Source organism: Camelina sativa, chromosome 14 (assembly GCF_000633955.1).
Source record: "Camelina sativa cultivar DH55 chromosome 14, Cs, whole genome shotgun sequence".
Lineage (NCBI taxonomy): Eukaryota > Viridiplantae > Streptophyta > Magnoliopsida > Brassicales > Brassicaceae > Camelina > Camelina sativa.
In genome coordinates, this window is record NC_025698.1 from 16,854,664 (window position 1) to 16,866,088 (window position 11,425).

At 30.5% G+C, this 11,425-nt stretch overlaps 1 non-coding gene across 1 annotated transcript; it reads right to left on the bottom strand.

The window, feature by feature from the left end:
• Positions 7,547-7,618, bottom strand: TRNAQ-UUG. Its single transcript has one exon. It is a non-coding gene; the product is annotated as a tRNA-Gln (tRNA).

An 11,425-nucleotide genomic window follows, 5' to 3' on the forward strand; every position in this document is an offset into this window, starting at 1 on the left:
GTAGTTTTAGCTCAAAACCCTCAAACACTTTAATTAAGATAGTAGTCAATTTCTAGTGTGGAGTGGGGAAATAACTTAAACAAGTAGAATATAGTTGAAGAATTGAAAAATGATACCATGTAATTAACAAGTTAATGTTCATGCATAAAAAATTTCAATTGTATACACTTTTGATTTGATATTTCCGAAGATCAACTATTTAAGAATATATAAATTTGCATCACATGTGATGGTCAAGGCCGGTCTTGGAGGTCTTTTTGACATTAAGGGTCTGATTGGTAACATAGCTAAAGTTGTACAGAAAAGCTATAAGCTGAAGCTGTAAGCTGTTATGGAATAATGCAAAGCTGTAAGAAACATTTGTATCGTGTAAGCTGTACCAAAAAGCTGAAAGTAAAGCTTTTTATAAAGTTTTTGGTAAAGTTTTTGTGATTGGTAAAAAGTCAAAGTTGTACAACTTGTAATACTTTATTTAAGTTCACCAATCAGTACCTAAATCATAAAGATTTCGAAAGAGAGATTAAAGTTTGCTTAATATGTTAAGAATAAAAGATACTCTAGCAGTACGCAAAATAAGCTCTGTTATGTACGTACTTTTTAGTAAATATTCATATTTTTATTGATTTAAATAAAAATTAATATAAGTTTTTATATACTGTAGTATACAAACTTATCGAATCAAACAAATTTAAAACGTATTGATGTGGAATGTCAGTTGAAGTGACGTTTTTGAGTCTCAAGATAGGAAGTTTATCGACTATAGTGTGGCGGGAGTTCGTATCAGCTGTTGATCTTCACTTAATCGTATGGTTGAGGATGATTTGCAGATAGAAAGATTATTGGTCGAACCCAAAATAGTGAATCCTATTAAATATAGGGACTTTTAAATATATGATGAGAGAGATAATCCTTTACTTATTAAAACGGAAGTAAATTTGCTAATATAGCCTTCTACTTCTACGATTTACATCATAAACCCTTACCATTTTAATAAATAGAACATCTTAAAGTTACTATTATTTTTGAACAAAAGGTTTTAAAACTGATTACGGAACAAACCGAAACCGGATTATTTTGCGGTTTAATTAGGCGGCATTTTTAGGAAACCGAAAAAGTTGAACCGATTAAACCGGATTAACCCATTTTTATGTAATTCAGATAATATAAATAAAATCATTCCTCTTGTGAGGATCTTTGTCAAAACGTTCGTTACGACCCTCTGCTTGCTTCCAAAATAAGAAAAAGAAGTTGACAACATTGAAATTTTAACTCTAGAAGAGTGACAACACCCTAAAAGAATTACATTGAATGATCATCAATTTCTTCTCCAATTTTTTTCAGGTAACTTATAGTGTCATGGACAAACACTTCAACTTCAAAATTTTTATCAACAAAGAGCCTCATCTGCTTCAAACAAGATAACTGTAAACTTTCAACACGCTCTGGTGTACCCTCAACACAAGTCTCTTGAGATGAGTCACATTCTTCTGTTTCATTGATCCAATTGGATGAACTGGCTTCATTTTTTTTATTTTTTTAATGTCAGAGACTTAGCAGGAACTTTATAATATAGATAATCTGAGTAAGAACCACACAGTGGAGAAGAATTCCTTATACAAACTGGAACAAAACAAGAAAAGAAAGAAAATCAAATCAAATAACCTGGCTCATCCTTTTGGTTTTGTAAAACGACAAAGCCCTCGACCAAAATTATGCTGGAAAAGGAAAAAAATACTCATCAATTTAATACAAATGCTACATTTGTTTCGTGTGCATACCAAAAAAAAAGTGCTAGAGCAATAAAAACAATTTACATATTCTTTTTGTGGGCCACACAGACGAAACGGTTGAGCCTGACAATGCTGCCAATATGTACCTCTTCACCCTGAGAATAGGTGGGAATTGCATGTATTAATCTCCTCCTGTTAGATAGATTCAATGCTTTGACATTATTAGCAGAGGTCTCGACAAAAATCACTATCAAAACAGGGATCATATCGGTGTCGTTTTTCACTTCTCCATCAATTATCTTTTAAACTACTCCCTTACTCAACTTTACGGCCATGGTAAGAAAGATGGAAAACCAAGAGACAATTTCAAATTGTTCAGTAGTTTCACTAGAGAAAGGAAACCAGTTGAACTGTTGAAAATTCTTTTAAAGAGTGGTTCTTTATTATGGTTTGATTCTGCCATGAGCACGGTAATGCACACTTTAAATTATAAGTATATTTTTTCTCATTTTTTTTCTTAAAAAAAAAACTTGAGGATAAGAAATGTGTAGTTAAGATAAAGAATTGTTTTTTGGTTATCTCTCTACCAATGTCCGGTTCAGATCGGTAGTCGGGATTTTGCAGGGTCTGTGCTTGAATAATGAATACTGAGAGAGAGAGAGAGAGAGACTCCGAATGGAGAAAGCAGATCAAATGAAACGGATCAAGCGGATCTAGCGGAACAAGTGCGGATCTAGCGGTTCAAAATGTATGTTTGAATGGTGAAAGCGGATCAAATAATGCGGATCAATATTTATATTGTAAAAAATAAAAATTGTAAATAAAATATTTTACATAATATAATACATATTAAAATAAAAAACTTGTATTCATATAACATGTTATTTATATTTATGCAAATTAAAATTATTAAAAAATATTTAATGTATACATATTCAATTAAAAATGCTACAAATATATATATTTTCATAAATACTAAAACATTAAGCAGAAAAATACTTAAAATACAACACAATAAAAAAAACTAATATCGAGTATTTTGATTTTCCCATAACATATCTGCAATATTTTCTCTGATATTTGCCATAAGATTGCCATCAACTATATTTGCATATTCCAATTCCCCTATATCAAACTCAGAATTTGTGTTAGTAATCTCTGTCTCTCTTATTACTTCTGCAAAATCGTCATCTGAAAATTTTGAAATTCTGATAAAATTATGTAGTCCCATCGTAGCCGTTACCACTCTTTTTTGCATATGAATATTATATCTAGAAAATTCACAGAGAATCCTCCATTTCTTCTTCCAAACTCCAAATGTCCTCTAAATAACAGAGCGTTAAGATGCGTGACATCGATTAAATAGTTCTTGTTTATTCCTAGGAGGAGGACCATTTTCGAAATGTGACATATGATATCGAACAATCAAGTTTCGTGAAGATCTATATGGAGCAGGAAACCCTTGTTTATTTGGATAGCCAGAATCAACAACATAATATTTTTCTAGTGGAGGCAAAAGAAATTTAGAATCAATGTCTTGTACCATTGCGAGAAATGCTGTATCGTGACAAGATCCTGGTGCTCCATTACAGACATATGTAAACAACATATTCAAATCACATATTGCCATGATGTTGTACCATGTCAATTCCAATACATTCCTTGTAATTCATGCTTCACCTGAACACATACATGAACCCCATCCATTGCTCCAACAAATCCACTAAAATATGGCCAATATCTTCAATCTATCTGCATTCGTTCGGAAATTCAGAATAGTTTTTGTCTTGTTGGAGTCTTGATAGTCTTGTTGGAGTCTTGATATAATCACAAGCAAGTAACTGAGTCGCTGTAAGAACCTCATAAAACTTTCTCTTTACTGTCTCTTGATTTTGTCCAAATCGTAATCCAACATCTCTTTGAACTTCATTATGACCACATATCCGTAAAAATATTGCCACACTCTCTTCAATGTTTGCATTCATTGTTGATCTTAAACCATAACTTGTTTGTAACTTATCACACAATGTTCTAAAAGTACTAAGTGACATTCATAGTAATTGTAGTCAAGCAACATCATCTTCTTGTAGACGATGCCAAATATTTATCCACCCCAAACCACCGTCTGTTTGGACTGGTCCTCTTTGAAAATATCGATTGTAGTAACTCAATGTTGGTTGAATTATTAACTCTTCAAATTACTCATTTTCCAAATTTCATAACACAACAGTGTATGTGTTGAATTGCGTACATCCCACTAAAATTGTTAAAAAATTATTAATAAAATTGAAAAAAATGAAATAGTAGGCGAAACATAGCAGAAGACAGCAAAAAAGTAGTGGTTTTATTGTGTTGGCAGATCATGTATGTTTTTTCATAAAAGTCTCCTGCATAATACTGTAGTGGTTCAAAATATTTTTAAAAATGGAAGAACCACTTTTTTTAGTTACACACGTGAATGACTTGTTAATTACGGAGCGTGTTTCATGTGACGGCTGAATGTTCCACTTTCCACTCAAAACCAAAATAAATGTTATGCTTTAAATAGTTCATAAAACTTGTTTCCCTTGTAAACATAAACACAATCAGTTTAGCAGTTTTGTTTGAGAAAACAGATGATCTAAGTGAATAGTTTCGGCTAGTTTTCACATGTTTTTCGTAATTCTACAAGGTAAATTTGATTAATAAACAAAAATCTACGTTAGATGTCATGTAGGCATGGTCGTCTATAGAATAAAACTGGATACAATTCTTTTCTTTTCTTTAATACTATAAAAATAAATGTGAATATATGCAATAAATTAAGGGATTTGTGGTGGCAGCCACCGGGCACGTGAACGAACATACCCGTGGTTTGCGTGAATATTCCGGCGAGAGAACTTTTCAATAATAAGTGTGATGTTTTTTTTTTCTTGTTCTTTGGGTGAAGAGTTAAATTTTGAGCTTATATAAAAAAAAAAAATCTTTTCGGTGTCTAGTTAAAGGCTAGCTTTTTTGGTAAGACTTGTAAAACTTGACATCACATTTTCCAGCTTATATTTTTTTCCAGCTTAAATTCAGATTGAGAACAAGGAATTCATCTCCTTGTAGAATATTACAATGTATGTGCACCAAAGCTTTTCACACTGAAATTAATATTTTAATGTGTGTTGAATTGGTGTTTTATTATTTCTGTTCAACTGTGAGTTGTAGATGTCAAATGAGTTAACTGATTAAACAATCATAAATGATGAAGAAGAAAAATACTCCAATATAATTTTGAAATGCTAAAACAAATACTTAAAATTACTAACAAAATACTCTTTTTAAATGAAGAATGTGATTATATGACTTTTCAAAACGTGATATTGATCACTCGTCAAAACATAATATATTGGAGTATTATACTCCAGTATAAAGTATATATATAGGTGGGAGGTGTCATAATTAGACGAATGATATAAACTACACTTGTAAATAATCCTTTAAGTTTGTCCAAAAACTATTGATTTGACCATTTTATTATACATACACTACACATGCATGTAAACATTTATAGTTATCTATAACTATATGTATGAGGGAGGGCTCTCTAACTCTAATCATTCTTTTCTCCGAGCAGAGCAATTGCAAAGGAACAAACTTGGGTTCATTAAGCTTTGGAAAACGTTTCAGATTTGTTTTTCGATTTTCATGAGCTTGCCTTCACATCCCTAATTATTTTTAGATCAGCCAGGATTTCGCATTTTGTGTTCGCCGTACGAATCTGTCTCCTCTTGTATTTTTTTTTTTTTTTGAAAAAGGGTTTAAAAAGCATTTATTCCTATGACCTAACCTAACACATTACTCTCTTTGACTCCACTTTGTTCATTACGGGTTTTTTGGATTTCTAGGATCCTTACAATATTGCTAGCCGAAAAAAGAAAGGATTATTATGGGAGGCAAACATCCAGACTTCGAGTAGTTGGGTTTGTACTACTTTGTTGGCAATTAACTGTACTATGGCCCTAAAAGTTGTGTGTCACGTCCTAACTTATACTGGGAAGTGGGAACTAAATCACATCTGCCGCAGCCTAATAAATGATTATTATATATCCCAAACAGTTGGCCTCTCATTTTGCGATTTGTTCTTTTCGAGATGGAGAGTTAAGAGTCTTGAGACTGATAATGTATTTAATTATAACAATTTTACTGGGAAACATATAGTGTGGTTACCACTTTTGTTATCAAAGATCATATCGTTATCATGTTCAAGTTATGTCATATGTAGTTCGTCAAAAGAATACTTATATGACCAAAAATTCTCCATACTGTATTACCTAGAATCTTGGACGATGGAATAATATACGCGTAATTAGATAGATTTTGTGGTCCTCCCCATTGACATTAAAATGTCACGCTGCCCAAATCCGCTGAAAATTTGTTTTGATAAATTATTAATAGAAAATCGTGTAATATAATTTGGTTAATAATTATACATTTCGATAGGGTTTTGAGAGAACAGACGATTGTGGAACTACGATGTGTATAAATACAGCAATACATGCATGTATTTGGATCGGATGCATCCTTTCGATTATATATTTTTTATTTATATTTATGAACAAACAAGTTTTCTGGTGAAGTCTGTAAAGCATTTAATGTAGAAAGCTGCTCCTTGCATGGGACAGCACGCATTTATTAAAATAAGATTATTATTATTACTAGTTGAAAAATACTCATACTCCTTCTAAATTGATTAAAAAAAGTTTGGTGTCAGTGACAAAGACAAAAGAGTGTCGTCGTCTCTTCTTATTTATGATCATCCAATCTAGTGGCTCTAAATTAAAATGCTTCTCTGTCGTCGCCTCTTCGCTTCTTGCCCTTAACAAATTTCTCTTCTTTTCAGAAAAGAGCAATAATTTGTATTTTATTTTTGTTTTTTAGGTAGATATTTTAACAAGACAAACTTTTTCAATCAGAAAGGAATCCAAAAATACTACTACACATGTACATAATAATCAGGCTTGTTATTAATGGGTCAACTAAAACACATTTCAAAACTCTAGATATAAAATAAAAGAAAGCTAAATGTTTCAGAGATGTAATTGATCATATATATATAATGAAATGATTGGATTTACATATGACTTATGCATATCATCTTTAATAGAACTCAAAATCTACGTACATAAAACCAAAAATATAATTTAAAAACAAGGTCTACGTACAACGTACGTGTTGACTAGAAAAGAAAGGTCTAAAACCGTGTCGAAAGTATTCGAGTATAGAGTTTTTTTTGTTAGTTAAAGAAAGCATATACATTTCTTTCTTTGATCAAAAGTATAATACGAGTGTATACATGAGATAAGTTTATATTCTTTTATGTTTACAAATTACAATCGAGTTTTGATGCTGGAATTATAAGTCCATTTTTGTTGGAATTTAGCCTGTATAAAAACAATTAAACACGCATGGCATGAACAACAAACAAAAGCTAATCTTAAATAAATCATCACAGCTATTGGTTTTGTATCAATAATTCTTAACAACTGTACGTATTGAAACTATGTTTTACTCCATTATATAAAATCAATTGTTACGTACTGCGCTGTGTAAGTCGTGTACTCGTGTTTGTATTCAAAGGGAGTGAGTGGAGGAGAGATAGAGATGAATACCTACCTACATGCATGTACGCCATGTATAGTGATATGACGTCCAAATCGAATCGTGAAAGCGAAGAAAATCTTAGGCTGACTAGTGTAGTACTGTAGACTAGTAGTTAGAGTGTAAAAAAGAAAATATAGTATGAATTATATATTTCTTTTCTTTTTTGTTCAAAAATGGAAGAACAAGAGAGGTCCTACCGGGAGTCGAACCCAGGTCGCTGGATTCAAAGTCCAGAGTGCTAACCACTACACCATAGAACCTCGACATTTGACTGTATGAAAAGAGTAAATATCAGGCTTTGATATATTGTATATACAATATTAATACATGCAAGAACAAATAAGGTTTTCTGTCTAACGCTCACCAACGTTCAGTGTGTATAACAATATTTAGTCTTGGCATAGAAATCTGATGTTCTTTTTCTCTTCCTCTCTAAGTTGTAAAAATCATTTTTCCAAAAGTCAGGATACGTCAGACATTTGTATATATTTATTTAAATTAACTAGATAATGAGCGTATGCTTTGATTAGTATATTTGATCAGTATATATATGTACAAGATAAATATATATTCTTTTCATCCTCGGGGAAAACATTCGAACTTATAACTGTTTACTCATATGATTTACCAACTAATTAATTAACTAGATCATTTAAACTATTTATTACTAAATATAAATAATAACTTGATTGTTGAAACATAACTTCATTTCATGATAACTGGAGTTTGAACTAGTCAACTCCTAAACTACTTACTCATTTGTAGCACCTGAACCTCTAGTGGTATATATAAGTAGTGCATAACTCGAGTAGATAATTAATTTCTTGAAAAACAATTGTGTAGTAGTGTTAAATTATGTTTTCAGTTCACGAATTAGTATCATAATATACAAGTCAACACTCAATTTTATTTTATTGAGTTTGCAGTCTTTGTTATATCCATTTTACATTTTTACACCATTTATCTTGCTCAGTTTGTTAGTAAGTTTGTATTACTTTCATAGTTTCATTGTTTCTTATGCATACTCTACACATGCAGATTTGTCTGATCCCTTTTATTCGCTCTACATCGCTTGTTAAGAGTTCAATCTCCATATCTATTTAGTAGAGATCGTGTTCTTGGGATAGTACTTGCCTTTGAATGGATATGTTATAGTATTAAAATTATGCTAGCACGTGTTTGGTCAAATCTACTAATATGAGAATCTGTGAGCAACGCTTCGCTGTTAGTTTCAACTTTCAACTGGTCTAAAGGATATGTTTCGATTTTGGGATTTAAAGAGTGATGACACAAGCGCTGACGAAATTAGCAAAAAGGTAGTTTTGTCGTGTGGTGAGCTTTTAATCGAGAGGTAGGGGATTGATTAGTGGGATCCGGTATGGGTCGCAGATTTTGTTTGGTCCCGACATGTTTTAATTACAAAACAATACTAATATATATTTTTTTCAGAAAATTATATATTATAAGTACAATAAGTCTATTGTCTCGCCTCTATTTTATTATATACTAGTACATATATTTTTCTCTTGTTTTCTCTTGTTTTCGAGAGTTTGTTTGTGTGGAGGGAGAATTCATTTTTAAGGTTAAAACAAATTTAATTTGGTATTGATAAACTTAAGAAAAATAATTTAATACTTATTTGGCAGTGATAAACTTGTCAAAAACAAAATGAATCTTGTTCTTTGTAAGTCTTAAATATTCGGATCATTAACAGCAACATTATCTATTTTTGCAGAACTAAATAGTTCTTTATAGGTTCTATTCTTATGTAAATTATAATAATTGACATTGGATTATTGTGTGTTAGCTATTACTATTGTTTTTTAATGCATCTTATACATTGGTGTTTATTAAATGCTAACTTGAACCTGGTGTAATTGTGCAAACTTCAGCTATAGATCTTAAAGAGTAATAAATTGAAGTGTTTATATATATATAGATATATATATATATCTTATTATATAAAGTTGGGTTTTGAAAATTAGCCATTAACAAAATTTTGACAAATGTCAAGATCTCAATCACAGATTTTGACATGTGTTAAAGTTAATATTTAATAGGAAGAATTTGACTACAACAAAAATAAAGTATTTTGTTTTAAAATATTTTAATAATATAAAAAGATAACTATCAAAAATTACTGAATTTATTTAAAAATACAAATTTTTTTAAAATAATTATAAGGAGATTATATATATAAATATATATTTCATAAAATTCAAAATTATAATATTATTTACTTATTTTTATTTTTAAGTTATTAATTCTACAAAAAAATAGGAAAATGGATTAAGTAAAATATACAGTTAATTATTAATTCTAAATTTTGTAAATACTCACTTCTATATAAACATAGATCATCTTATATTTAAATAATTTATTCAAAAACACTTTCAACTTTGTTTAATTGGGAAATTTTATTTAATGGTAAGGTAAATTTTTCTTATTTTTTTAAACCAAAATTTTCTCCTACTTTCTCCTTTTTCAGTTGGGAATATGTAAAATTGATATGTTGACCAAAAAAAATATTAATATATGCGTCTTCTTTTCCTAATACTCTATTTTAATTTTTATTGTAGTATTTTTTATTGTTTTATTTAATTTATATTTTCAACTTTGAATTATTTGGGATTCGTATATTACAGGGCTTATAATTTTCTATTGTTTCTTTAATTAAGTCAAATTAATTTTCTTCTAATTTCTTAACCTTGATTGGTTGATCATTAATCATTCTTTTTTTTTGCAAACATAATTGTTACCATTATTCATTCAATCATAAAGGGAGATAACGAGTAGAAGCTCATCAACCTAATGGATAGATAAAATATGATAATCAAACACAAGCTTACAACAAACATAGATAGATAGATTAGAAAACGTAAATCGTTGTTGATAAATCCATATGAGCTCAAAGACTGTGACACCTTGGTTTGCGGAAAGGTTTATAAGAATTGATTTTGTCACATATGTCACCAAAATGCACTTATTTTTCCGGTCAATGGTTCTGAGAGAGCTTCATGATAGGTGACCTTCTTGGAAGTGATTGTCGGAACTGTGCGAGTGAGGACAAAACAAGTTTTTAAAGCCTCTCATACATAACAAACTGGCCATCGAAAATGGTGGGTCCACGGGCAAAGAATAGATGTAGGGCCCACTTAGGAAGGTAGGCCCATGGATTGAGAGTGGACATGGGTTCACTAAGCAAGGTGGCGGTTGAGGAATTATATAAACNCATCTTATATTTAAATAATTTATTCAAAAACACTTTCAACTTTGTTTAATTGGGAAATTTTATTTAATGGTAAGGTAAATTTTTCTTATTTTTTTAAACCAAAATTTTCTCCTACTTTCTCCTTTTTCAGTTGGGAATATGTAAAATTGATATGTTGACCAAAAAAAATATTAATATATGCGTCTTCTTTTCCTAATACTCTATTTTAATTTTTATTGTAGTATTTTTTATTGTTTTATTTAATTTATATTTTCAACTTTGAATTATTTGGGATTCGTATATTACAGGGCTTATAATTTTCTATTGTTTCTTTAATTAAGTCAAATTAATTTTCTTCTAATTTCTTAACCTTGATTGGTTGATCATTAATCATTCTTTTTTTTTGCAAACATAATTGTTACCATTATTCATTCAATCATAAAGGGAGATAACGAGTAGAAGCTCATCAACCTAATGGATAGATAAAATATGATAATCAAACACAAGCTTACAACAAACATAGATAGATAGATTAGAAAACGTAAATCGTTGTTGATAAATCCATATGAGCTCAAAGACTGTGACACCTTGGTTTGCGGAAAGGTTTATAAGAATTGATTTTGTCACATATGTCACCAAAATGCACTTATTTTTCCGGTCAATGGTTCTGAGAGAGCTTCATGATAGGTGACCTTCTTGGAAGTGATTGTCGGAACTGTGCGAGTGAGGACAAAACAAGTTTTTAAAGCCTCTCATACATAACAAACTGGCCATCGAAAATGGTGGGTCCACGGGCAAAGAATAGATGTAGGGCCCACTTAGGAAGGTAGGCCCATGGATTGAGAGTGGACATGGG